Source organism: Onychostruthus taczanowskii, unplaced genomic scaffold (assembly GCF_017590055.1).
Source record: "Onychostruthus taczanowskii isolate IOZ18803 unplaced genomic scaffold, ASM1759005v1 scaffold130, whole genome shotgun sequence".
NCBI classification, from domain to species: Eukaryota; Metazoa; Chordata; class Aves; order Passeriformes; family Passeridae; genus Onychostruthus; species Onychostruthus taczanowskii.
The window spans coordinates 618,408-642,101 of NW_024498463.1; positions in this window are offsets into that span (position 1 = coordinate 618,408).

Below are 23,694 nucleotides of genomic sequence, written 5' to 3' on the forward strand. Positions count from 1 at the left end.
CTGAGCTTCTCACTGCATTTCCCAGGAAAAATCCTGGCAGAGGGAATAATGTCTCTCTCTGTTTTGAGAATGTGAATACCACACTGTCCCACCCAGACCCATGGGTGGGTCCATGCAAGGCTTCCCTCAGCTTGCCTTCCTACCTGCACCACCCCTGGGGCTGTGGTGGGTCCATCACACCCTCCCAGGGTCTTTGCACTGAGTCAGGCCCCAAAGCACTGCTGGGTTAGGGTCCCACAGAGGCTCTAAGTGGGCCAGAGGGGAATCTAAAACATTTCCTATTCCAGGCAGTGATTGTGTTACAGCCCTGGTGTGTACCACAACTGACACGATGAAGTTGAAAGCTCTACCACAAAACAAACCCTGGGAAGTGAAGAGCTGCTCTTCTGTTTGACCTAGGTGCTCAGCCACAGCTCTAAATGTCCTTTCTATAAGCTGTGGCACTTTGCCTGCATCGTTTCTGGTTTTTTAGCTTTATGCTAGCCATGGTTAACAGTGGTGCAGCAGTAGTCTTTCCATCTCATGCATGTGGAGCTGCCATATTACACAGGATTGTTCATCTACACATAAAAGCTCTGCATGTCTGTGTGTATGTGGCTTAGACCTGGGGGCTAGATGTGCATATGTGTGGGCATAAAAATGCAAAGGGGAGAGAACCAGAAAGAAGCCCTTGCAGAGAAGTGAAGGTTAAGATTTTTTTTTGTGTCTTCCTCTACTTTTATGTTCCCCCAGCATGAGGAAGGTTTAAACTTGATTTCTCCCTGTACCTGGTAAATCCTACAGCTTACAGTAAGTGAAATAAAACTAACACTGGAGCCTGACTAACCAAAACCCTCTCTTGCAAACAAACTGCCATTTGAGGAAATTGAATGTAGGAGAGTTTTCTGCAGTTTCTTTCCTCCTTCATGTGCCTGTGACTTTGGGAGCATAAATGCATGTTGTAGCTAACATCCATCAGAGAAAGCAGAAAGCTGCTTAATGTTTATAGAATCACAGAATGGGCTGGGTTGGAAGGGACCCTCAAAATCTTTTTCTACTCCCTGCCATGGCAGGGACACCTGGCACTGTCCCAGGCTGCTCCCAGCCCCAGTGTCCAACCTGGTCTTGGGCACTGCCAGGGATCCAGGGGCAGCCACAGCTGCTCTGGGCACCCTGTGCCAGGGCCTGCCCACCCTGCCAGGGAACAATTCCTCATTCCCAATCTCCCATCCAGCCCTGCCCTCTGGCAGTTTGAAGTCATTCTCCCTTGTCATGTCACTCCACTGTAAATTGTCTCTCTCCATCTTTCTTGTTGCTTCAGGTACTGGAAGGTCACAATACAAGAATAGAATGTAGAAACTTTACTTAAAGCTGTAATTATCATTTGAGAAGCAGAGAAATATTCCTCATAAATGTAAGGCAAAGGCTCAAATTTTTAAGTGGGAGTTGCATCATTATCTGCTATTTCTTTGTTCTGTATTCTGTTGTTCTTTTAAGGTGAACTGAAATCAAGCAAATATTTACACGCTGTTCTTATTGCTTGATGATCAGCAACAACATTGTTTTTATCTTTAATGCTGCAGCTCTGTTAAAATTCAAATTTTGATGGATTACTAATTTTCTGTGTCTTGCTTTTGAAAAGCTGTGCATACCCACATATTAATGTACCTTAACTAAGCATTTAGCTTTTATAGTGACATGCAGGATACTGAGGATTCCGTAGGGACACTGGTTTCCATACTGGATATATCCAAAATTCCTCTGGAATGTGGGGTTGAATATTGTAACTTCTGTTTCAGAGGGAGAGGAGTAAGTTTATAAGTGGCAGTAGTGGATTTCTAGATGGTTCCTCCTTCATAATTAAACTGGAAGTACAATATAGATCTGTAAATCAGAGTGAATTATTTGAATTTAGGTAATCTGAGTTGAAAGGGAAAAACCTGTTTTCAAAATATAAATGACCTAACCTGTCTTTAGCATCTTTAAAAAGAGCTGTCAGTGAGAACGTTACTGCCTAACAAGGAAACCCTAATTTTCCTTTCTCTCATCAGCCTGCTCTCCTTTCAGCTTTCTTGCCTTTCTAGCAATTGATTTTTCTTAAGGAATAAACTTCATGCTACTCATCTTGCCAACTTTAAGGTATTTTTTCTTCCATTACTGTTTTTACCTGGGGTCCTCCACAATGTTTTAAGAGAAAAAGTTAGCTGGCCTTTAGTTATTTATGAAAACACCCTGAAAGTGAATGGCTTTTAGTAATTTATTTTTTCGCACAATTTAAGATCATGTTGCATTTCCCTGTAATAGCTCAGCCAAGATAGTGGAAAAGGAAGTTGTCACATATGATCTCACACCATGCGTTTGTATACCTTGACTGAAGCTAAAATATCTTCTAAAGCAGTGAGATATAGCACTCAGAGATATTAAAGGAAGGAAAGCAGAATTTATTACTATTTCCTCAGTACAGGACCATTCCTTGAGACCAAAGTGCATCAGCTTCTTCTCTGAACTAGAAAAACAAAAATATGGGGATGTTGCCCATGCAAGAGCTTAAAGGGAGGTCTGGGAAGAGAAAGCAAATGCCCAAGTCACTGGAGAAAAATGTGGTTTCAGAATCAGGCAGAAAGCAGCCATTGCTCATAAGTTTAAAAAAGATAAATTATATTATGATTACACTGGGCAATAATTAAGAATCTATGGCAGGCAGTGCTTGTAATTAAAAAGAAACATATCAAACAAATTCAATATGAAACCTAAAGTCAAGTTTTGATTGAAGTTGCAGCAGAAGAAACCTTTATTTCTTGAGAGAGGGAAGGAGAGTCTTTCTGGCCTAGGACACTGAATAAACCCACTATCCATGGCTGTTGATGTCTATGGATTAGATATCAATTATAATTTATTAAACTGCATAGGGTATCCACTTCTCAGAAAAGATAGTTGAACTGCTAGAAGGGCACACAAGGATTTAATTGCAATTTTCTTGTGCTGGTACGAGCCACTGACAAAATTTCCAAATGCCAGTGGACACCAAACACTGAAATCCAGGCAGTCCTGCAGTAAAAACTGAACTGCAGAAGTAACTTAAGCCAAGTTGTGAAATGTTGTGGAAATGTTTCAAGAGAGCCAGACACAGAAACACTGAGAAATTTGATTAGCAATTCTGTTTTGGCTCTTCATTTTCAATTGTGCCTCTTTCTTACAAACATTTAGTATTTTCTCATCTTTTTCAAGACAGATCTAAATGCATATGAGTTTTAAATTTCTGTATAATCCATACTTCTACAGGGTTTTAAAAATGAATCATAAACGGCTGCTTTTGGTCTTTCCATTGGCAGTCTGAGATCCTTAAAAGAATAAGCAATAAAACACAATCTGTTACAATATGTTTTAGAAACAGGGCTGGCTACAGGGTCAATTTCATTTTAGTGGCAGAGAATTTTAGGAATAACTCACTGGCTAACTTGTTGCAGCCATTTTCAGCATTTGTAATGTATGCTTGACTTGAAATCTTCATTATAGGGTAGTGGATAACCCCCAAATTTATTCTTGCTCTTAATGAAATCTAGAAAAATGTCAGATTATATGATAAATTAATATTAGTATTGTGGTAATACTTGGGGACATTTTAGTTTGGTTTTGTCTTCTGGGTTTGTTTTTTTTTGGCTTGGTGTACAAAATTTTAAAATATTTTTTTATTTTATTTATTTTATTAAAGTTTTTATGATCTGACTCAGATTTCATCACTCTTAAAAAACAGCAACAATCAAACAAGGAAAAAACTCCACCTGATTTTTTTATTTTGAAAGAGAGGGGAAAAAAAAAGGGGATTTGTATATACCAGAGTGGGTGGGTGGAATAAATCTCCAAAAAGCACCACAGCAATAAGAGACCTTTCCTTTGCTGCTTTGAGTGGATTACAGGTTCACAGAGTTTATAGTTTTCAAGCACAGGATAATGCATGAGCTTTTTGCTTTATTTCAGAAGTGGAATATCATGAGAAATATTCTCCTTTTGTTATAACCTGCTTTATTCTATGACTGGGCATGCAATTATTATCTCCAGACCTCTCTGACCCAGCTGAATGCTGTGCTGCCCTCAGTCCATTTCATTCCAATCAATAGCCACAGGTTTGAGACAAAAAAGCACCAGCTCACTGTTTGTAAACAGCTGTTCTTGGCCAGGGTGGCTTTACTCTTGCCACTGTGTCCTGTTGGTGTGTTTGACATGCACTTTATGAATTTTGGGACACAAGGTGCTGCTCTGTCTGTTGCATCCTGTTTTAGGAAATTCTGGAACTTCTTCCTGCCCTGATTCATTCTTCTCCAGAACAGAATTTCATGTCAGCGCCCAGTAAAATGGTGGGTGTAGCCATGATATTTTATGAAAAATCCTTTGCTAGGATTTTTCTCTTATTCTAGCTGAGGAGCCTCAGGAAAGAAATGTAAACAATAACTATCTGCTGCTGTGGAATGCAACAGGTGCATCTGTGACTGGTGCATATTTGCTGTTTCTAATTAATGGCCAATCACACTCAGCTGGCTTGGACTCTCTGAGAGTCACGAGCTTTTGTTATCATTGCTCTCCTGTCCTTTCTAGCCTTCTAATAGATTATTTTTGCTCTATTATTTTAGTATCGTTTTAGTATATCATTTGAATATAATATATATCATAATAAATCAGCCTTCTGAAACATGGAGTCAAGATTCTCCTCTCCTCACACATGACATCAACCATAGGTGGGGACTGCTCCTCAGCGTTCTCAGGAGCCAGAGCATCTGGAATTTACAGATTTACAAACAAGCAGCAGTTCATTGATGGGCAGTGTTTAAAAGTTCTCCAGTACTCCTTAGAAATGTGCCCTCAACACTTGGCACTGTCTGCTCCAGCAGAGCATGGACATGGCAAAGCATCCTTTTATTCCTGTTGACTCCAGAGTCCACAGAAGGCATTTGGGTCTATTTTAAGTTTCCACATTTCTTTAATGCTCTGCTGTCCCTTCAGTGCAGGGCAAACTGAACCTTACAATACTGACATCTTTTCTCTTTCAAAGGCTGCAGTGTTGCTGCTAAACCTTCTCCAGAGTAGGAGCCACACCTGGGCTGAGGGTGTGAGTTCAGCTGGTGATAGGAACTGTGGCCATTGTATTGAGGATGGGTGAATAAAGTGACGCAGAGAGTGACATAGAATAATAGCGACATAGAGACTCCAAATTTCACAAGGCAAAATACAACCTTTATTAGGAACCACACACTCTTTTTCTAGACAGTTAACACAAAGGTGGTCCTGGTTGGTCCTTAATGAGCACCCCTCACACCATTGGCTAATTAGGAACAACTCCCCTCTTGTAAACACCTTACAAGCAACAAGAAGTTCAAAACACCAGCTGCAAGATTGTTTTAATTCTTCCTCTGAGCTTTGTCAAAACTTCCCAGAGGAATGTCTGGGAGAGTTTATCTGATTTTCTTCTCTGCCCAGTCCTCAGCATCCACAAGGAATGACTCCAATAAAGCTTTTTCAAAACTCTCCCACGCTGTCTTGGCTTTTATAAGCCCTAAGCAATGAAAGGGAGAAACAGCTAAACAGTGTTTAACTTGATATTCCCTCCCTCTGGAGAAGTGATGGACATCTCAGTGAGCCTTGAGCAGTGTCTCCATTTTTCTTGTCCATCTGTCTTTCCATGCAGAGCCTCACACCCCTCAATGCGGAATTTTTTGGTTTTCTAGGAGCTCCCTTGCAGAGCCACTGGAGCTGTCTTGGCTTCAGAGCTCAGCTCAGACCCCACTAATGTCAATTATTATTCTTCCCTTTTGCAAACAGGCCATGCAGATACAATTTAAGGCTTGCATTTCTCTCAGGGTACACCTTCAAACTTAGGAGAATGAGTGAGCCAGGAAATAACTCGGGGTTTTAATTCTTAATTAAGAAAAAACAGTTTGATTTAAGACAAATTACCATGATCCCTGAGGGAAGTCCACAGAAGAAGATAAGTGGTCATTGTGCACTGATGAAATTAGGTCAGAACACACCCACTTTTTTTTCTATTTTCAATCCAGGTTTCACTGGCATTAAATGATAATGGACAGATCGAAGAATCCCATGCAAGAGGTCACCTAGTAATTTATTTTTTTTTTCTTTTTGGCCAGGTGGACTGCAAATCCATCAAAATCTCTTGTTGTTAGAACTGCTAATGGGTTCCTAATTAGAAATTAGCCAGCCATATTAATAATATATAATGTTTCTTAACTCTGTCATCCAAGAAGATTAAACTGTTAACTAACTGCCAGGCTGATCATGCTGATTTAAGAATATGATTTTACATACAATTTAGCCTTTTACCTCATCATGACCAAATAATTTTGAGTCGAGTTGTAGCAATTTTTGTCAATTAATTCTGCGCCAACCTGTTTTAATGACCCAACCTGAATATTTAAGAACTTCACAGTATTGGTGCTGGTACTGTTTGTTGAATAGCAGCATTTGCATGGATCTAGTTATTTAAGTAAGAAATAAAAGGTTGCTTATTTGGCATTTCTGAAGTAGACAAATAAGTTGCTTTCATCAGGAGGTGTGAAATTATTAAACCTGCGGATTTAGGTTTGTTTATTTTGTTTGGTCAATAGAAAATAATGTTTTGCTGGGGAAAGTCTAAGTTAATTCAAGGTGATTACAATTAAATAAAGTATTACTAGGATAAAAAATACAGATATTGTTTGCTTTATTTTGCTTCTTGAAGACTGTATATTCTGTACTTCATTTGAGACAGCAGAAATAGGCACAGACAAAATTAAGAAATTGGTTGGCAAGTTATTTACTTACGTCTACTTCATTGGAGCAGTGTATTTTTGTATAAGTGAGATTACAGTGTTACTGTTGGGTTGTTAATATAAGTCAAACAAAAAGAGGTGTTAGCATCAGGCAGACTGGAGTCAAGTTTGGGAGTAGGAGGGCAGGGAAATTTCTATGCCTTGTCTGGTTCTGCAGATGACAAACAGCAAACATCTAAACCTGTCATACAATTTTGGGCTCATTATTTATGTCCCAGGTGATCCTGGGATCTGTCTGTGTCCTGAAAAGCAGGAATTTGCAAAGTGCCATGACACACACAAGCCCAAAGCCCTGCTATCAAACACTTGGGGTGTCCCAGGCAGCTCCAGCAGAGTCCCTGGGGTCAGACCAGGCTGGAGGTCAGGGATTGCCACTTTGCAAAAGCTCCTGGAAATATTTCAAGACCATTTAGCCAGAACATTTCAGAATAGAGAGTTAGAACCAAATTATGTGTTTGCTAATGAACAGCATGCACAAAGGTGTCAAAGTTGGATATAATGCAGAATACTTCTGCAAATCATTGAGAAATGTAACAGAATTTAAGAGAGATGTAAGAGAATTGGACCCTGGTGATTTTTAAAAAAGCTCTTTTTCGAAGCAGTGAGGTGTTAAAATTATGTGTGCTACATAGAACCTCACATGATGAGGGTACTTGATATATTTTTCTGGTTTTTTTCTCTTTAAAAAGTGTTATGAATCAAGATAATGGTGGGACTCAATGATCTGAGAGATTCTTTCCAACCTAAACGATTCTTGTGTTTCTAAGAAAGGGCAAAAGAGGGAAATACTTTTATTCAAGGGATTGATGCTCATCACTCCTTTGTACCCTGATATTTTCAAAAAGCCACTTCCTTCAAAGTATCAGAAAACTGAGGAATTGATTTAAACTTGTAGGTGAGTTCAGAGAAAGGAATGTGTGTGCTGTGGTCAATATTTTAGGTTTAATGGGAATTTGAGTATTCCAAAGCTCACTCAGACATTTAATGGGCATTTTAGACTTCACTAAGGCCCAAAGTAATGTTCTCTAATTGTTGCAAATAAATATTTTAAGGTTTTTCTTTTCTAATGTAAGTGTTCAGATAATTGAGGCAAAGTGTTGGTGTTTAATAATTGCAATTAATTTTAATTGTAAATGTACCTTTCCAGAGGAAAAATTACCCAGAGCACCTTTGCAATTTTTTTCAGATGTGAACAGTAAATCCTGAAAGTGCCTAAAGCATTAAAAGCAAACAACAACAAAGGTCCCATAATTGTTGATTTAGGCTACATTAAAATTGAATAAACTCTTAATAAGTAAAAAATAAGCTAAAGTGAGTACTCATTAATCTCATTTTGAGTAACTAGAAGCAAAGTAACTATGTGTTGAGTTTTGGCAGAGGTGCTGGTGAGTTTTTTGTTGGCAGAGGAATGCACAGACTGTGGTGGAATATTGCCTGAAATCTGCAGGATTGCCTCATACAGTGGTGCTGATTCATGCAGTACAGCAGACTGCTTATTAAGACTTATTAGGAGTGGTTAGAGGGTCCTAATTAGTGTTCTGTGCTTGTTCCTGTGATGACACTTGAAGGTCAAAAAAAAAGAAAAAAAAAAAAAAAAAAAGAAAACAAATTAAATTAACTGAAAGATGCAGGGACATTTCTGCATATTCCTTTTCAGCAAGTAGGTCTTTGAAAGCAGTAATTTGTATGACTCAAGATGGGGACACAGTGGTTTTGCTCTTTAAATATGGGTTTATACAACTTTGCCATTAGGGAGTTGGCAAGATGATGAAAATGTAAACCTTTTGTCTGTAATATTCACTGAAAAAAAAGTGCTGCTTTTTGGGTTGTGGGGGTTTTAACCAAAGATCTGCAGCCTTGCTGGAAATAACAGGACTGTGTGTGAAGAGGCCAAGTTGCTGTGGCTTAGAGGTAACCTCAAATTAGTATTAGGAGGTTGTGTTGGGGTTATAGGGAATGATATTTTTATTTGAAACAACATCTCTGTCTGGAGTGGTTGTGCTAAAGTGTTTCTTGGCAAATTTGAAAAAAACCCTCATCATTAATTTTGCTTTTGAGGATATTAATAACTTTATGGTAAAGCTTATTGAAAACCCCAATATATAATAACTGCTTTCTTCCCTTTTCTCTCGTATATATGCATTATGATTATTAAAAGTTCTAAGCATGGGTTCTGCTGGGGAATGCTAAAATGTCTAACAGAAAGATACCCCCTGAATTTGAAATGGCTTGTACTGAAATTCAGGGTGATGCAGAATAAGCCTTATCCTGTTTGCAGAGGAAACCAGTAGGATTTGTGTCGCATTTTTTCCCTGCCTGCCAGGGAAAAAATTTTTCCCTGCAGGCAGAGCTTTGGCCAGACCACTTCTGCATGGTTTATGCCACAAATAATTCAATGGAATCCCCAGAAACTCTTCCAATGGCCATTGTATTGGTATCAGAAACAACACAGACATAAAAACCTCCACCAAAACAAAGCAAGCAAAGAACCCCAAACAACCCCTAGAGGAAAGTAATGTGAACAAGGAGCTGGAATATACAAGGTGCTATTATATTCTGGAATTAGCCCAGAAGCTGTGGTTCTGTTTCCAGGATACACTGTCAGCGTGCAAACATAAACTCTGCTGCATTGTTAGCCCAACCTTGCAGAAGCTCTCTGCAGCCAAACGATGCTATCAGCAAAGGTGTGAATGTGTCATTTCAAATGAGAGGAGCTGGTACCTCTCATGATCTGTTTGTTTGCAACATTTTACAGTGTTAAAGCAAACTGTGTTAATTCCTAGTTTACAAATTGAGGAGGCCTTCATCTTCCCTGGATTCACGGTGAAATTTGCATTTTAGCTCATAAGTGGAGCCAAATAAGACACAGCTCAGTTAAATATGAATGCAACTAAAAGCCGAAACTACTGTGAGATGCTTCTTATTTTATGACTTATCCCTTTTTAAATCTGTGTAATCTGAGAGAACTCTGAAAACTGCTAAAGGACCTGGGAGGAATAGATGAACAGATTTATGGATGGCCCTTTCAGCTGGAGTTACTCAGTATGAATTAATTCTAGCAGATAAATTTTAATTAAAAAAACTTTCCAGAGACAAGTTTGATTGCTACCATTGACTTTGGAGAGCTCTGACTGGGAAGTTTTGCTGAAGTTCTTTGTTGGCCTGACAATTAAAACAATTCACTGGCAGAAGACAGAGCCTTGCTGCAGCAGAAGAGTAACTACAGGAAGAGTGTGTTGCCAATTAAAGGCATGATCTAGCATTACTTTGTTCTTACAAAACCTGAGGGGTTTTTTCTGAGAGCCAACAATATTTCTGTCCCCCCATGGACTCCTGAGTCAACTTCACACAGCACAAAGTCATTTTAAGTAGTCTGTATTCCTTCATTCTTGGAATGTTCTGCCACTTCCAAGAAAGCACAGCTGGTCACGGAACAGTGGTCAAGAAGTTGGCCTGGAGGAAATAATGCCATTTCTTTTAGGCAATTATAGCCTTTCAGAAGGTTTGAAGGTCTGAGCCCCAGCTTTGAATTGCAGTTGCAGTAACAGCTCCTGCTGATCCTGTGCTGAAACACACTGCACAGAGAGATATGTGCTCACAGTTTATCTGCTCTTCTTACCTGGCAGAGCACCATAATGCCAAATGAAAATGTGGCCACAGCCCCTGTCCAGACTTCTGTAGTTGTCAGCTTTTCCAAGAAAGGACAGCAGCCAAGATGAAAGGATGCTGAACGATCAGTGCCAGCTCCTGGACCATAACATTTTAGATTAAGAATGACCCGGTCTATAGATTTCAATTTGGAATACAGTAAGGAGCTGTATTTTATTTTAATTTCTGTAATTTTCATTAGCAGAATTCTATATATCCTGATCCATTCTTCAACATCTCCAGTGTTCCCAAAAGCACCATCTTCTCAATCTTCTGGTTTGCTCTTGGTCAGCAGCACTGTGGGTTTCTGAGGTGTCCTTGCAGGACTGGATTTCTGGTTATTTTCTCCTACAAAGAAATTCTCCCCTCCCCATCTCCCCCTTTATATCCCCTTGAAGGGTCATTTGCTGCTCCCTGGTGTACTGGAAAAAATGCCATTATGAGCTTGCAAAGAATTTTTATTTTTATTTTTTTATGAGTCTTTCAGATCCTTCACCTCTCTCTTGACCTAGTAGCTTGTCAGCTTCCCCTCGCCTTCTTTCTCTTTTATAGAATCTTTACCACCATTCATTTGGAAAGAGTTGCAAACCTGTTTGATGTGTAAGAAATCTGCCTGCCCTTACACAAACCCATGATAACATATCAGCACAAGCTCAGTCAGCTTGGTCACTGGCTAAATGCCCTCAAAGGGGGTGAAACAGGAGGCAATAAGGGGAAAAAACCCCAAATTTTTGCACAGACCTAATATTATGATAGAAGGGAGATATAATTTTGTGTGTTTGTATATTATTCTGTGTGCAATGGACCCCAGGAAATGGATCTCTCACAGTCAGGCTTAATATAAATAGACTCAAAAATGTGAGGGAAGGTTTCACAAGTGTGTTTGAAACAGTGAAAGAGGCAGGAGTTAAAGACCTTCAGGAATATATTACTTATCTCCTGCAGAACTCCTGAGATGCACGTTATTCCCAGGAAACGTGCTGTCCCATTCCAAGCCCAGTGCGGCAGCCCCAGCCCTGGGCTGGGCAGGAATGCTGCCAGCTGCCCTGCACAGGGGCAGGGCTGGCTGTGCCCTCCCAGCTCCGCTCTGCAGGGTGTGGGGGGGCTGAGGGCAGCCTGTGGCACCCCCAGAGCTGAGGGGGTGGGAAGGCTCCAGGAGCTGCAACAGTGATGGAGGAAAGGATGTTTGTAATGAGTGGTCACCAGCAGGAGAGCTCAAAAAGCATGTGCCAACTGCACCTAAATGGGATTTCAGTGATGTGGGTATTGTATTTGCAGGGTGCCCCAACGAAGGAAGGAATGATGAATCTGACTTCATGTTCTCAGAAGAGCAATATATTATTTTATGATACTTTATTATATTAAAGAATACTAAACTATACTATACTAAAGAATACAGAAAGGATACTTACAGAAGGCTAGAATGATAATAATGAAAACTGGTGACTCTGGAGAGAGTCCCAACACAGTTTGGCACTGATTGGCCAAAGAGTGAAAACAACTCACAGCAAAACAAATGAAACAACCACCTGTGGGTGAACAATGTCCAAACACATTCCAAAGGAGCAAAATGCAGGAGAAGCAAATGAGATAATATTTGTTTTCCTTTTTCTCTGAGGCTTCTCAGCTTCCCAGGAGAAAAATCCTGGGCGAAGGGATTTTTCCAGAGAATGTGAATGTCACATGTAGAATGTGTTTTGAAACTTGTTTAAACTGGGTAAGATGAATATGAATCTGAACTGCAGTAAAGGTCTAAAGTCACAAGGATTAGGATGGAGTTCAGGGAAACGTTCTGCTTCCCCAGAGGTGCTGGCACTGCCCAGGCTCCCAGGGAATGGGACTGGATGCTCCTTGTGGGTCCCTTCCAGCTCAGGATATTCTATGATTCTAAATATTGAAATAAATATTTAATTTGCAGATCCTGAAAGCTTACACCCTGTACTGTTCATTTTTTTATTCGCTGGTCAGTCTTTGTGTGATGCAATCTGCTGCTCAGACACAAAACAACCTGAAATGCACTCAAATGGAATGACCTTTCTTCTGAGATAACTTGTTTAAAGAAGTAGTCATAGGAAGGAACACTATTTTTTCACACTTTTATTTGAAAATTGCAGGTGTGGAATAGTGGGTGTAAAGTTAAGTTATCTGAAGGAAACACGTTGAATTTAGATTTGGACTTTTTACTAACATGGCTGTTTTTAACAATAATAATAATAATATTAATAATAGAATTATTATTATTATAACCCTTTTATTTGAAAAGTTACAGGTGTGGAATAGTGGGTTTAAAGTTAAGTTATCTGAAAAAAACATGTTGAATTTAGATTTGGACTTTTATTATCATGGCTGGTTTTAACAACAACAACAACAAAACACCTTGATCTTATGATGAAGATGTTAGACCAAGATAGATGTCACTGGAAGGAAGTTAAATCCACAAGGTGTAACCTGGAGTACCAATGTGAGGAATCTGGTGCAGGTTGGTCATCACAACGTGTATTTGTGTGTTTAATCAATATCAGGAGGGTTGCACTGTGCTAATGGGGTTTGTGTGATCAATGCACACAAATCAGGCCATGTAGGAGCTGTAAGGCACATTCTGTTTTCTGTCACACCACAGACACATCATAAGAAAATGCTCAAGAATTTCAGCCAAATGAGAATCAGAATATCTGCCTAAACTCTCTGTTGCAGCATGTTTAGTGACAGAGCTCTGTTTTGTTCTCCTGGGAGCTCCCAGCAGCTCTGACAGCCTCTTCCTTTGGAGTCTGTGGACAAAATGAAACCCTGTGTGTGGAGCTGTTGTGAGCTGTCCATCAGCATCCATGGCCTGGGGTATAGTGATGAACCCAGAACCACCAGGGGAAGCACCACGAGCTGCTCCCTCACTTTGGCCAAAGCCGCATCCCACATTGGAGCATCCAAAGTGGGGAGCTTATCCATTCATGTGGAATTTATGTTTTGGAAAGCCAGGATGTTGAAATACCCATGTTCAGCATTATGATTTAATTGCAGAGTCAGGAAGCATGGAAAAGGTGATGGAGAAGGCTGTGATGAGGAAAAGGATTGATTTAAAGGCCCCCTGCATAATTAACTGGAAATGGATGTGAGCTCTCATCAGGATGCACTGTGAATAAGGAGTTTGCTTTGTCTTTACTGGGGCTCAAATCTTGGCTATTTAAGTATGAGGCACATGACTAAAGTAGAAAATATTCTCATTTCCCTGTCTGTACTCCAGCTGGAATGGGTGAACTGGGGCAGGAGCCTTTCACTGGTTTCTGTTTGTGAGCAGCCTCTCTGATCTCCTATCACCCATTTCTTGGTCAGGACACTGGGTCACCTGTCCTCCCTCTGCCTGGGGCCACTCAGGTCACCACTGAATGCTCAGAGAGGTTCCCTGTGCTGTTCTAATAATCCCTGGGCTGGTGGAAGAGAATTCATCAGAATTTTGTCTGCAGCAAACTGCCCTAGAACAATGCCTCCCCAAAAGGCTCTGGGAATCAATTCAGTAAGATGTCAACAAACTTTCATTCTCTTCACAGAAGCCCAGCTGCACCCAGGCAATGTGAAAACTCCTTTTGCCTTCTTGGTCCACAGAGCACCTTGGGATGCTCCAAGCATGGTCTCAGTTCTTAGAGTTTTATTCATCATTCTCTCATCATTATACGCCCTGTTAGGCTGGTAACAGTCAATTAGGAATGGCAAACAGAATGAATGTTGCCTCTTTCTGACTTTACAAACTCTATATTTAAACACTCTGTCCTACATTTTGATTTTTAATAGCTTTAAATAGAATGGGTCTATTGCCTAGGAGGAGCTAGAATTAATTTTTTTTTTTAGTTATAATTCACATTCTTTGTTTAAGAAAAGCATCTGAGTGTTGGCTGTCTCATTAAAGTGAAAATTCTTGCTATAAAAAGTGTCAGGAGGGAACCTGATATTTACTCAGGTTGCTTATTTCAAGAAAATGGGATGGGAAAAGTAAAGGTAAGAGGCAGGGAAGTGGAATTGCTAACAATAGATTGATTTTTGTATGTAGCATTATCTGTAGTCTGCTGTACTATGAAGAAAGAAAAAACTTAAATTCTACTTCCTTTGTAGAAGTTAAACTTAATTTCACTGTGGTGTTTTCTCTTCCTGCCAGCACAGAAATTCCTGTCTCATATTTCCAGTGCTCCAGTTCCATTCCTGTACAGTCTGGGAATGGGCAACCCCCTCCACCTGAAGTTAGTGAAACAGTGCTTCCATTTATTAATGGAATCTGCATATTAATGGAATCAGGAACTTTGTGTCTTCTGCATTTCAATTCCTCATTTTTATATTGTTTGTACCAAAAAAAATCACTTGTCGAAAATTCCCTGCTGCAATAAAAAAAAAAGTTTGTTTTGCAGAACCAAATTATAATTTAAGATTTATAAAACCTTAAATTCCACTGAACCATTTTTGAAATGCTGTGAAATCAGTCATTGCAACTATTTGCAGAATTTGAGATAACAGAGTAGGCTGAAGTGATTAGGTTAGGGGTTAATCTGTGTTAAATATGCTGTAGGATAAAGACAAATGTCCACACAAATTGCCAGAGCTCATGGTGTCCCCTAGCAGTTATTCCTGCTCCTTGGTACTGTTTAAGGCAGATTCCAGCATTTGATGTGACTTAGAGATGCCATGGGGAGATGACTTGGGTGGTACAACCAGCCTTGTTGAGCCAAATATAACTTATTTTAACAGCTCCACCTCCAGAACACAAAACGTGTCACTGTAACTACAGTAAGAAACCCCAAAATCCAGTGCCTAAAATTCCGTTGTATGTAAAACACCTTCGGTATCTCTACCATACTCGAGGCTGCAGACTTGCCCATAGCACCTGAAATTTTACAGATATGCACCAGGGCAAGACTTTGCACAAAACACCTTCATTGTGATCCCATAATTTGTGTTATTTTTCTGTACTGGTGAGTGTCTGTTCTGTCTTGGTTTGAAAAGGTGTCTGCTAAGGAAGGCAGGAGCCACCCCTGAAATGGAAAATGCAAACCCCTTCCATCCAAACTATTATAATTTTGAAATTAAGGCACTCTCAGGCAAAGATATGGGAATAGGAATAACAGTTCTTTACTAGGAAAATTAAAAATACAAATGCAAGAGTACAAAAAACAAACCACTGCCAGAGTCAGAACATGCCCTGTCCCCCTGTGAGTCAGGGTGGTGGCGCAGTCCCATCCCATGGGGGCTCAGCCCTCCTGCAGTGCCAGCTGTGCTTCTGCTGGAGCAGGGATCCTGCACAAGGGGGGAGTTTTCCTCTGAAGCTCCAGGGCTGCTGGAGATGGGCCTGCTCTCCCTCTGGGAATGCAGGGCAGGAGAAAGCTGCTCCTCTGGGAATGCCGTGGGCAAAGGCTGCTGTGCTGTTCCAGGGTCAGATTGTAGCCAGGTAGGAATGCTTGGCTCCTGCCCTGGGCGGAGCATCTCCCCATGGGATGATGGAATTTTATCAGCCTTGCAGGGACACTCAGTGGCCATGAACAGCAGAGATCTCCTGGAGGGACGATTGGCTGTGGGAGAGGTAAAGAAAACTTCCCAATGAACAGAGAAAAGTGCCCCACCTCTGACAGATGGGGATAGAGCACACACCCAGCTAAACCTGAGACGTGTTCCCAGTAGATGCCCTGCATTTCCACCAGGAATCTCTGAATGCAGATTTTGGGCACAACAAGCCCTGCAGAGCAGGAGGCTTTTCCTTGGATTCCCTCTCTTTGTCCAGGCTGGGCTCTTGGGACAGCCCTGCTTTTGCTGGGCTGTGATAAAAACCCATGTGTAATTGAAGGGTTATCCCAGTGGTAGTTAGAGATCTGCCAATAAAACTGCTTTTACTGCAGTCTCTTGTTGAATTTAGATTTGGACTTTTTACTATCATGGCTACTTTTAATAATAATAATAATAATAATAATAATAATAATAATAATAATAATATTTTCGTGAGAGTAATCCTTGATCTTTTGATGAAGATTTTAGACCAGGATAGTTAAATCCAAAAGATGGATCCTCATCCACAGCAGGGCTCTGCCTGAATTTCTGCTCCATCTGAATCCCTGATTTTCCTCCTTGGAGGTGGAGAGAAAGAGCCTCTGATCCTTACAAGAGATGCCATCTTTCTCCTCCAGCCTACAAAATAACCCAAAACGTGCTCTTGCCAGGTTTCCTGGAGGAGTTGCTGGAGAGAGATGAGTTGCTCCAGGAAAAAAATTGTCATTTTATGCAATGTTTATTTCAGAAATTTTTGTTTTCTGGTCTTGTCGCCCTTCACTGGTTTGTTTGCAGATGAAAGTGTAACATGAATGCATCCAGTGCTGTGTTCAATGGGGATGTCACTGAAAATACAGCAGGGTGGGTGACCAGCTGTGAAAGTCCTTGGTCTGATGTTTTCAAATGTTTTACAGCATTTCTGTAAAAGGCTGCATCTCATATTTCAATGTTTCAATTGACAGCATTTGGCATTTCAGCAGGATAAATTCAATTTCTACAAGATTATGCCTCTTCCTGCTCTTGCTTTGAAGTGCTTGTAAAACAACCTGTTTTACTGTACACATGGTGAGCAGTCAAAAAGTAAATATTTCTTTAAGTGACCTAGTAATTATCTACAAAACATCTGCTAAATTTCATGTGGTTTGAAACATTTCATGAGGCTTCATGACCTACTAATTAGCTACAAACATCTGCTAAATTTGATCTCATTTAAAGTAATTTCTAAAACAATGTTTTAATAAAAACTTTGTCTTTTTGTGCTGTTTTTATCATATTCCTATATGTTGTCTTGAAATTCAGTCCAGCTATTGGCAAGGAAAAGTGTTTGGAAGGAAGTGGGTTATAAAACTGTTTTTAAATGATTTAATTTGCAATTGTTACAAAGACTTATCTGAAATGTTTCATGCTGTGATAGATCCTTTAAATATTGTGATATCAGAGACAGCTGAGTGATGTACTGAGAGCACAAATTTATTAGCTCTTGCCTGTTATTATGTTATAATCTCATCTGAGTGAGGGTGAACCTGAATGCTGAATGAAAGCAAAGGGAAAACTAAACAAAGTGTAAAGTCCCAGTTTTTGCTGGGCTATCCACTCACAGCAGATCCATCCTGCCAGACAGTTCCTGAAGTTTCTATTATTTTTTTAAATGTAACTTCACTGAGAAAAAAATCACAGTGTTTAGGAATATACTTCACTTCAAGGGAGGAATTGAGGATTTAGGTGTGTTTTGGTGTGGTTTGTTTTTTGGGGGTTTGTTTGGTTGGTTGGTTGGTTTGTTTTTGGTTTTTTGTGGTTTTTTTTTAAATTTTTTTTTTAAGAAAATTATTTGTGTCTGAAGTTAGATGAATTCTTTTTACCACCAAGACATGTCATCAGCACCTCCCAGTTAGCTTTAGGTGTTGTTTCCTTTCTGGTTGACCCAGTTGTGCTGAGTGCTTGTTCAGGTCTCTCTCCCCACCACACCAATAATAACCTGATGACTTCTGTGATGCAGAACCCAAATTACCTGCCTAAATATCAGCACAAAAAAATCACTCAGACAACTAAATGCAGTGTCAGAGCTGTCTTATTGAAGTATCTTCCACTTGTTTGGTCTGTGGTTGGTTAGTTGGGTTTTTTCCTTGGGTTTCATTTAATTTTCATTTTTTTCAAATCTTGGTTCAGCAAATTAATCAAAATGCAGCCTATGGAAGCAAAGAAAATAAATGTGGCCATTCCAGCCCCTAAAGTGACACTGCTCCTCAGTGTTGGTGGTGACTGCTGACTCAGAGGAGCTCTGGACTCGTGATCCACAGGAGTTTTCTGTGTCCTGAGCAATCCTGCCATGGTTTTCTGGTGGTTCTGACAAGCTGTGCTATCAGTGCCCTCACTGGTGTTCCATCCCAGAGATTCTTGTAAAGTCAGCCATTATCTGCTTTCTCCCCATTCAGCCACATCCACAGAGAATGAGAGGATGGAGACACTTGCAAGGATGTTAATTGTGCTGGAGTTTAATTAGTAGGTTCTGAAGATGTCCCGGAATTAAAGTGGGAAGTCTCAGGGGGTGTTCCTGTGCTGGCCTTCCCATGACACAAATCATACACCCGGGTTCACTGAGCACTGGGGCTGAAAAACACATCCAGAAACAGCAAAGGAAGCACACTAGAAAAGTTTTGATTTTGAAAAGAAAAAATGAAGAGCAGCAATTAGCATTAATAATTAAGGGGGAAAGGTATTTGACAAGATTACCTTTTGTTTAAAGGGTCTGTTTTGAAAGAATTAAAATTCTGATGCAAATTGAGTTTTCTTAACACTTTAATCATCTTGTTAATTCCCTTTCATTAGGAAGTCCCTAGCCAAAAGTTTCTCTCAGAGCCCAGCTAGGGAGATCTTTAAAATTTGCCTTTATTGCATGTTTATTTGTCTCCTGTGTGGATTTTCCAGCGAGCAGACACAGAGAATGGCCAAATGCAGGGAAAGGATTGGAAGAATTCCTGTCAGCACTGTGTGGTTTTAGATCAGGGTCAAAATTCCCAGACTATTGATGGATCCCACCAGCCTCTGAATGAAGTGGAACATCTGCTTGGGAGAGAAAGGTGGGAGCAGGAGAGGAAAGTACTGCTGTGTTAAAACAGAGCTTGGCATTTTCATTTTGCTTTTTTTCCTGGAAAAAAAATAAACCAAGAAAGGCCTGCACCCTTTTCCTTTTTTGAGGGAATAGTTTTATTGACCCACTGGTTATAACTGTTATTCAGATGAACAGCAAAGGCTGAAGGAAAATGTTATAGTGCAATTTGTAGGGAACATCCTATGTACATTGTAATGGCATAAAGAAAAGCAATTTAATAACTTTCATGCTGAATTAGTAATGTAGAAAAAATATAAATTGGGACAGAATGTTACAAGAATTATAATGGATGAAAATGTGCCAGAGGAAAAATTATTTCTTCCTGAAAACTGAAATAGAATTTAAGTTTCTTGAATTTTACATAAAGTGACAATTATATTTGCAATAAAAGCCCCCAACCCTATAAGCAATAAGTTGGTAATTTGCACTTGCTGAAAACATGCACTCTGCATTTTTTAAATTCCCTAATTAAATCCTAATTAGCATGTGCACTAGAGTGTTAATTCTTGCTGCTATTCCTCCAGGGTATCCCTACACCTTCAGGAGCATGAGCTTACTCAGATATGTAAAAGATAATTATCAGTAAGTAGGACTGTGACATCCTATGTCCATTATGGTACTTATATCTTACTTGTCTGCTGGTCCATGGGCCAGAAAACAAAATTTGTTTTGTTTCTGGTTTTGTATGAAAGCATTCAGCTTTGTCAGTGGGATACCACAGCAGCCCAAAAATTGGCCATCATTTGATCAGCTAATAACAACATTGGATCAATTTTTGCCTGAAAAATCCAAGTCTCATTGCTTGTGTGTTCCTAAAACCAAGAAATTCCTGTTGATAGGCTGCAGAATAGAGAGGGGAAAAGGTCCAGTTTAAACTAAGCAGTCAATTCTCTGTTCTACAGAGCTTGAGGTTATTTCTATCCTCTTGCTAATATTCCACCTCTCATACTACTTGAAGTTCATTCATATCAACCATTTGGTGGCTTATTCATATTTCCAAGAAACACAAATTATCTTAATAGACAAATCTAAATTATCTTAATAAACAAAAGGTATTAATTAAACACCTGTATTAAGGCCTAACAAATAAAACTCCAGACACTGTAAGGAGAGGAGCCGTGTGATTTCTTGGCAACCAGGAATAAATCAGCCAGAGGGGCTGTGGTAGGGTCAGGGATGGCTTCAGCAGGAGATGTTCTGAGCATCCTCCCCACAGGGCTGAAAATCCTCCTGACACTGGGCCTGACCCAACTCGCTGGTGTTTCGGAAAGGACAGGATTTGGATTGGGTGGTAAATCATTTATTTGTGCAAAGCAATCACTGGGTATCTTTCTCTGCTGATTGAAACAGGTTTAAATGATCAATTATACTGGTAAGGTGAATATCTCTGCTCCTGAATCTGGCACTAAGATTGGATTCAGTGGCTGAATTGCAGCCATTCCATGAAGTGACTGGAAATAAATGGTTTTCTCCCATGCATGTTTCCGTCCCTCTCTGCTCCCTCCCACAGCGAGGATGCTGTCACCATATGTGATGATTTACAGTCCTGTAAATCTTGTACTGGATGTCAAAGGGGCTCTTCTTTTCCATCTGAAGGAAGTTTTAGAAGTACTTTGTCAGAAGTTCTGACATTTTTCTTCATTACAGTTACAATCAGACTTTGAATATAAGGGGTGAATCCCAGTGAACAACATAAGCTCAGCTGTCCTTGCCATTACATAACCAGATCTGTAGTAACAAATTATTATTGGGGAAAAAGTTTTCTCTAAAAAAAGAAAAATCAATAAAAATATGCAGTGTATTAGTGCTTGCCACCTCTAATGAGTTTCAATCACATTTGGAATTAAATATCTGTTTTACTCCATGTCTTTTAGTGACTTTCATTAAAATTGCAAAGATTAATTTTTCCTTAAGGATTTAGAAATCATTTCTTCAGTTTGCTTAGAATTTTGTTAGTCTAGAGGTGCTCCGGCTGTGGCAAAATAATCCATTAACTATAGAAAATTAAGGATAAGATGTCTGTAAGAAATCATGCACTAAAATAGCTGTTTGTCTAATGTGTTCATAGCAACAACAAATCAAAAGAGTTTCTGCAGCCTTTCTAGAAATCTCTGAAGACTTAGTACCTCTTTTAGTCAGAAAACTTTTCCTAATATCTAAAGTAAATCTTTGAACCAAATTATAATGCCTGTCATTTGTTTTTTCCTGCCCTGCTTAGGATGACTGTCATTTGGCAGATTTTTGCATTGTAAGTCTCTCATGAATCTCGCTTTAATGTTTCCTTTTGTAAATCAAACACATCAAGTTCCTTCAGCTCCTCTTTATCTGTCATGTTCTAAAATCTATTGTCTTTATTGCTTCCCTCTTGTAGAGCCTGAAATTTGACATCGTCTATTTTGGGATCTCAGAACCTGGCTCATACTCACACTTGTCAGGAATACTTGTCCATCTTTCCCAGTCCTGCTTGTGCCTCGAGAATGAGTTGGGGCTTGGGATGTTTCACTGCTGTTCAAATTCCACCTCATCTATTTTTTTCTTCAATTTTGACATCTGACCCTTTTCTTATTAGGTGTTCTTGGTGCATTTCACGACTTACTCCCACACAAAATGACTTGAATCTGCCTTTACCAAATTTCATCCTAGAGGTCTTTATTTGCTTTGTTTCCAGCTTGTAAAGATCATTTTGGATCACAGAGATCCATGCTTGCATGTCCTCCTGCCTTCTTTCCCCAGCACTTTTTCCCTGGCCCTCTTCACTGGAGGATAATTTAGATATTGCTTGAGTGGACTCCTGTGAATTTCCATCGTAATGCCTCTTTCAGTTCAAAATAAGAATATTGGTAATTGCTCCTTGAACATATCTTTTAAATTAATTAAAGATTTAGCTCAAGGGTCTTTTTCATCCAGGTAATATTTCCCTAGCTTGCCAATGGAGATTCCATGCCTAGCAGTATTTAAAGCTTTAGAGAAGTGGGGCTGTATTACATGTACTGCTTCTGCCTTATCAGTTATACCAGCTACCTGTAAAGGAAGGAAATTTAATTGGTTGCTCCTGACAAATCTGTGATGCCTATTTCCATCACTTTATTATCCTGTAGGTGATTATTAATTGATTATTTAATAATTTTTTTCAGAACTTGTCAAGCAACTGAAATTGGGTTGGCTGCTAATTATAACTCTCTCCTTTTGCTTGTTGGATGGGAGGTGAATCTGTACAATATTTGCATTCCTTTTGACTTTCATATTCTTTGGTGGTTGTAGGCAGCATTGCACTGAAATTTGCTTGTGTTGTTCCTTCATACACATCCTAACTCCTATGCCTTTTTATTGCCTTGCAAATTTCCATTTGGATTTGAATTCTCTAAAGAAAATGTTCAGCAATTCTGCTTTGGAGGCTGTATCTTTTCTTGTCCGTCAGTGCTGCTCCAGCTCTCCATTCCCTGTCCTTTCCTCTCCTGCCTGCACTCAGGAGATGCAGTGAATCCTGGTAGGGATCTCGTCTGTTCTCACAGAACTTTTTGGGTTTTGAACCAAAGTGATGCTTCATTGTTGGAACCCAAGGGCACAGGGAATATTTCTCTGCCCTCTCTGAGGGGTCCTGACCCCCAGAGAAGCACTACCTTTGACCTTTGCTTCCAAGGGCTTCAAAGACTTTGGGATAGACTGAAGTCTACCAGAGTGTGAAATAAATAGAAAACAGTGTCATGTGTCACAGGGTGAGAAATTTAGAGTTTGGGGAATTTAGCATGGAAGTAGACAGGAGGCAAGATGGAGGATCTTGGGTTTTGTCTTGAGCTTCTTCTTTTTCTTCATCTACTCCATTTTCTGCAGTGTTGGTGGCACAGGGTGATTGGCCACAGGAAGCAGCAGTGCAGAGGTTACGTGGACGGACAGGAGATTGGTTATTGGTAGAAAGGTAGAAATAAAGTACATTTTAAGAGTTAATTGGATAAAACAGCTGTAAAAGACCTTGAAACTGTACATCTTGTGACCATTTTTGCTGTACTTTCTTGCATGCTGGGTCTGCTGCAGACAGTGTGCCAGGCTTCTGATGAGATAACAACAAACAGCAACCTGAAGACTGATAAAGTCCTGTGCATCTCTCAATCCTGTCACAGAGCTGTTAAAAGGAGATTTCCCCCCATCAGGGGTGCTTCTGGGGCCCAACAAGAGGGGCAACACCTGCACTTTATCTTCCTAATCTGTGCTTTGGGTGTTTGCTCCTGCCTTGGGCACACCTACAGCCAGCTCTGCCTGCCAAGCCACATCTCTGACTCTGCATTCCCTGCCTGACTTTCTGTTCCAGTGTTTGGGAAGGCTGAGGCTGCAAGGGCTCCTATCTGGGCAGGCACATCAAGCACAGCCTTCTGGAGAGTTACCAGCAGTTCTGGCAGCACAGTTCAGGTGTTTTCTGTGCTTAATAACTCCAAAATCTCTGCTTACTCCTCTCCTAGGCTGAGCTGGCTCCTGTGCTCCCTCAGTTAGACAATGATTTCTTCACAGTTTGTTTTTTGCCAGTTCTGAAGACTTCAGTCTAAAGATTAGTGAATGTTTAAGAGCTGTTAATATACAGCTGGTACCTGTATATTTGAAACAATATACAGCTGGTACCTGTATATT